The sequence below is a fragment of the Pinus tabuliformis genome, chromosome 2_1 (genome assembly GCF_031772625.1).
Source record: "Pinus tabuliformis cultivar Carrire ecotype Pingquan chromosome 2_1, CPIR1, whole genome shotgun sequence".
Taxonomy (NCBI): Eukaryota; Viridiplantae; Streptophyta; class Pinopsida; order Pinales; family Pinaceae; genus Pinus; species Pinus tabuliformis.
In genome coordinates, this window is record NC_142299.1 from 92527984 (window position 1) to 92533983 (window position 6000).

Sequence of the window (6000 nt, forward strand, 5' to 3'; positions counted from 1 at the left end):
TTTTGCTCTGAAATCGGAAGGCTACGGAAGACTCTTGAAATTCTCTATTTGACCTAATAACTGAGCAATTTGCTCATCTTTTGTCTTTACCATCTATTCATTTATTGTCTTCAATTTTGCTAATGCCTCCGATAGTTCTTTCTACTTTTGAATCGCACTCGAATCTACCCTCTGTTTCTCTTCATGCAACTGCTTGTTCAATTGATTATTTAACTGTTGCTGCGTGGACAATTGTTGTTCTAATTGTTCTGCTTTCTGTTGTGCCTCCAATAGCTGTGTTTGTAACGAAGCGATTTCCTGGTCTTTTTCTTTTAACAAATTACTCACTTCCGATGCCTTGTCCATGGTGGCCGCTGAATAGGCTCCAGCATATTGGGACAACTTTGTTAGGTCATCAGAAGGATCGAACTCCTCCTTCCAAACTACGTTGGCTGTCACTGTTTGTTCAGGGAACAGGGAAGGTTGATCAATCCTTCTCCTTTTCCGCTATCGCTTTACTACGGCCCTGTGCTTTGGGCTGTAAAAGACATCCAATGGAGGTATATCCTCCACTTGCAAAATGATTTGATCCGAAGGATCTTTGGGAATTATTTCTAAGTCTGTAGTAGGGGGTAGACCGCTAGTTCCTTCACTTGGAACCTCTTTTGATGTTGTATCCTATGTATCAGCTGCTTTGGATGTATCGGCTTCTCTTGAGCTTTCTAGATTGCTTATGATTGAATCGAATTGCTGCCATTCCTAGAGCAACATTGGGTCAATCTGGGTATCGACATTCACATCCTTGCTGCTCTGCTCCTGCTGCCTTTTCTGTTCCTCTTCACATATTCTCTCTTGTTCTTTCCTCTGCGCTTCCTCTTGTTCTTTCCTCTCGAGTTCCTCTTGCTCTCTTCTTTGGAATTCTTCAAAAATTTCTGATGTAGTAGGTGGTTCGTTGGTAATTCGTTCAGGGTCGCTTGACTGTGTCATCGAGGCAATGGCTAACAAATCTAGAGGCAGAGTTTACAACCTTTGCTCTCTAAGTTTGTTAAATTCGACTAACCCGTCGTCGTGATATCTCATTTTAGCTATTGTTTGAACCTGAAATAATGACTCGGCCGAGGAGAATAGGTCATCAAACTCATCTTTTTTATGTTCAAATTTAGTGAGTTTTGCCTGTTCTAGTACATTATAGACGACTTTGTTTGGGTCAAATCGTCTGTTAGGAATAGTGGTGAGATGCAGTGTATTTATCTTTTCTTCTTCTTTCTCTGCATGCTTGTAGTCATGCAGAGTGTAAACGCCACACCTTAGAGGAAAAGGAGGCCAGACTTGCTTCTTTGAATTCGAGTCTTTGTAGCTCCTGCGGATGTAAGCTGATATGCTACCTCTCGAGACAATAGTTTGTCGGGTATATACAAGGGGAGGACATGAGGCCTGGAATGACTACCAAAAACTCTTACATATGTAAATTTTTCTTCTCCGAACCAGGTTCCTAAGGCTGTCAATTCAATCTCTGCTTGTGAGGAAATCTTAGGAGCAGGTTTGTCAAAAATTGCATAGTAAATGGGTAACATAAATCCATTGCAAACTTGATATAGGTGGTGTTTATAATGGGCTTTCCACAACTTCTGGTGATAGATATGAATGGGCATGGGGTCCTGTGGAGTCCATCTCCACCCCAGCACAGGAAATTCAGAGTTAAAATAGAGAGTATCTAAGATGTAGGCACTAAAGTAAAATGGAGGAATGAACCTTTCAGTAACGCGGGATTTGTTTCTGAACTCAAGAATAGCTGTTACTAACTTATCAGATAATATATTCCCCCAATCCATTATTTCGCTATTGCATACTGCTTCCATTAAAGGAACAATCTCTATAGAGAATTTTGAGGAATCATGCAACCCCCAAATCCTACACATCATCGCTCTAGCATAACAATAAGGAGAACATAAGGAGTCGACAGAGTACTTACCTGAGGACTCATGCTTGTGTTTCCCTAGGTTTTGTCTCCACTCCCGTATAGGTTCTAATTCATTTTCATTTTCATCTCTGAACTTCTCCAGAAATGCTTTGTTATACCTCTTCTCTGGTTCGGGAAAATGGTACATTTGTCTCAAATCATTGGGTTGAAATGAACTGAATACTCTCCCGTCGATAGTGCAAAATGTTATATTTGTAATTGGAATTTCCTCAACTGCCCATCTTACCACATCTGTGTATGGAATAATTTGCTCTCGAGCCGCTATCCAGTGTAGGTAAGAATCGGCCAAATCCTTTAGGGTTGCCTCGGACTTCCGATTCGAGCCTGCTGTAGCTTGTACTGATGTTTCCTGAGGCTCTTCGGCCTCAACCAGATTATAGATGCTCTACCAAGTAGTATTACCGAGACCAAGACATGTGGTGTCTGAGATTAATCCTTTTTTACTTGGTCCTGGATCGGCAGTGTGTTGTCCTGTTACTACGAAAGCTGAAGCTATTCCAAATTTCTTAGACTTCTTCCCCATTTGGCCTAAATTTGCTGCTTCAGAGGAGCTCTAAACAGGAGATAAAATGAACGTAATGTGGAGAATAGGTGGCGCAAACCAAGTATGAAAGAGTTATATCAATCAATGAATAATGGAGGATTAACATAAGACTGTCGTGGATACAATCTCTGAAGAGATTTTGGCATAACTGCTCCATTAATTGGCCGTTTTAAACTTGTCAATCATTTAAATGCTCATCATATCGTTTATTGGCCAAATAATTCATTTAAGCGTGGCTTTGATGTTTTTGCGGTTGGGCGCAAGTGAATCACTATCGGGAAGAGAAAGGCTTTTAATAATAATTCAACACAATATACCCAAGCCTTATCAATCCTTTTTGAAAGTCGCGCTTAGCTTTATCGCAATTGAGGATCGGAGGATGTTTAAGTAGTTATATTGGTGTCATTATGGAATCCCTGATCGCCGATAGAGATATCGCTAATTCGTATCGGGAGCTTTTTTAGAAGAGGGCTTTTAGTTGCATGCATGTTACATTCGCCGATCGCCGATAGCGATATCACATCAGAGCAAAGAGAGGGGCCTTTTGTTACGATTGCTTACCTTCACGATATCCGATATTTATTCGCGCTTGTCGCATCAGGGAAAACCAATGGGTCTTTTGTTATGCATCCTTTGTTATTGCGATATGCGATCTTGCGATCGCTTTATCGCAATAATAAAGAATTATTCATTTTTTATTATAAGACCGATTATATATTGTCTCAAAAGGTTTATAATGTTTTATTTCTTTTCAGACCTTTTGAGGAATGATAAGTTGATACCAATTTAATCTAAAAGGGACCCATTTCATATTATAGTTTTGAAAGTAAAATTTTATGAAATGGGGGGTTGTTGTACAGCACAACAATTGGCGATTCGCTGGGAGAAACAGTTATCTCTGAGAAATATTGAAATACTTAGACTTTCTTTGTATAGAAATCTTATAAAATAGGAAAATTCTAATATAACTAGGTATTCATACATTTTGAATATAATAAGAGCTATTTTTTCTAATTTCTTCTCTTGTTAAAATTAGATACATTCTAAGTTTTAAATTGGCCTCTATTGGTTGATAATGATAAAACAAAAAACCTTTCCAACTTAGCCTTTTTAATTGACTCCTTTGTCATAGGTAGAGCCTCTGCTGCTAGAAAACATTCATAGTTTTGATAGGGATACCTTTTAACCATTTGACTATCCATTATCCCATCCATTTCAGAGTATGATTAAAAGAATGAATTCAAAATATGCTTTCATATTTTGTATTTCTTTTTTCCTTTTCTATTATTTTGTAAGATAAAAGGCCATTACCCTGTTTTGGTATGCAGTGTTGGTAATGTCGGTTAAACTATTTCCCAATGATCATGGTAAGGAGGCTTGTAATAAGACCCCCTATCTTTTATATCAAAATTTTTAGAATTACACTCTGAGTAATCATAAACTTGGATGAATGTGATGGACAATTTTCTCCTTAAGAGAGAATGGATGACAAGGTAAGAGTTGAAGATGCTAAGATTGAATTAGTTTCTATTTTGATATTGATAACCTTTTTTGTGGCCAGTTTGAAAACCATAAAATGATTTACAGTACTTCTAAATCTTGAGAAGATTTCACAAAAATGAAATGGGGTTTCAGAATGTGAATATACCTAATTTCCTAGAAATTTTCCCTTTTGTTTAAGGCTTCTATTTTAAAAGTAAATATCAAAACTACTTCTTTTGAGCAACTTTTCAATATAGCAAAGGCCAATGGAAGATATCTTACAACTTTATTTCCTAATGGTCCTAAAAACTACAAATTCTACTGAACTTAAAAAAGGGAGAAGGGGTTACCTCCTCAATTGAAGAATTTCTTTAAGATGAGGCCATTAATAGGAAGAAAATCTCTCTTTCCTGATAAATCTTGTAATATGAATGTTGAATGGCCTATCTTCTCGTAGATCTGAAATGGTCCAAGCCACATCTTCTGGAACTTGGTGTGCTTTCCTTTATCCACATGGGCTTTGTCCCATTTCAGAACTAGATCACCAACCTGTAACTGTTTTGAACTGGATGAAGTTGAATCAAAAGATGACTTGATAATTTGTTGATGTTTTGCATGAGTAGTTTTGGCCTTTTCTCTTTCTTCTTCTAATTTTAAGATTTGATCATGTCTAAGTTGAATAGAAGAAGAGGGGCTTTCTTCAATAAAATGAACTAGGGCTAGAGAAGGAAGCACTGGATTGGTTGGTAGCAATGCCTCTTTTCCATATACGAGGTTAAATGGGGAAGTACCTACAGAAGCCTTTTGCGTTACTCTATCGGCCCATAGTGCGAATATTAAAGATTTGTGCCAGTTTTTATGATTATGTTTAATAGTTCGCTTAATAATTTTAACTAGATTTTTATTGGTAGACTCTGCTAAACCATTACCCTGGGGATAGTAATTTGCAGAATATTTCAATTTAAATCCTCTTTTAATAGCGAACTCAAACATAGCATTTCCAAAGAAATAAGATGCATTATCGAAAACAAGAGCATTTGGGACACCAAACCTGGTAATGATGAATTGATCTATAAACTCTATAATTACTTCAGAGTTTGTTGTCTTTAAAGGAATTGCTTCAACCCACTTAGTAAAGTAATCAGTAGCAGTAAGGATATACTTATGTTGTTTGGAGGACTGTGGAGTTATTTCCCCAATGATATCTAATCCCCATTGCTCGAAAGGTTGATCAATGTTGACTGGTTGCAAAGGGAAAGCTGGTTTTCTTTGTCTTCCACTGGAGATTTGACAACTTCGGCATTTCCTTACATATTCATGAGTATCTCTGAATAGGGTGGGCCAATAATATCCAGCATGAATGATTTTGTGGGCTGTTGTGTCAGCTCCAAAATGTCCTCCTGCTGGTCCATCATGTAGTTCCTGCAAAACCTTTTGTGCTTCAGGTTTTTCTAGGCATCTTAATAAAATTGAATCATAATTTTGCCTAAAAAGTACATCATCAATGATTATGAAGTTTTTTTCTTTTAATCTAATGGCTCGTTTGTTTTTATAAGAAAGGTTAGGAGGTGCATATCCATTTTTCAAATAAAAGATCAAGTCTGCATATTGCGATTCAGAATCAGTGATACTTATCTGGTTGATTTCTTCAATATGTTATGTATCACCTGGTTCTTGAATGTTGGATGCTCCTGCTAATAACCTACAAAAACCTTGGCCTCTAACAATATTTGCTGGCTTGATTTCCAAGTCATATTCCCAGTTTGCCTTTTTTTCACCTAATTCCCTTTGGATTAGTAATTTCCTTACTGCAAGAAAAGGAACTATAACTTTTGTATGGGCTTTTAAAAGGAAGGGTCTGTAATGTTTGACAGCTTTATACACAACAAAGGCTTTTTTTTCAACTTCGGAATAATTTAGTTCAGCACCTTGCAGATTTGAACTATAAAATGAAATCGGTGCTTCCAAGTTGTGATTATTAATCTTAGTGAGTACTGCTGCATAAGATGAATCG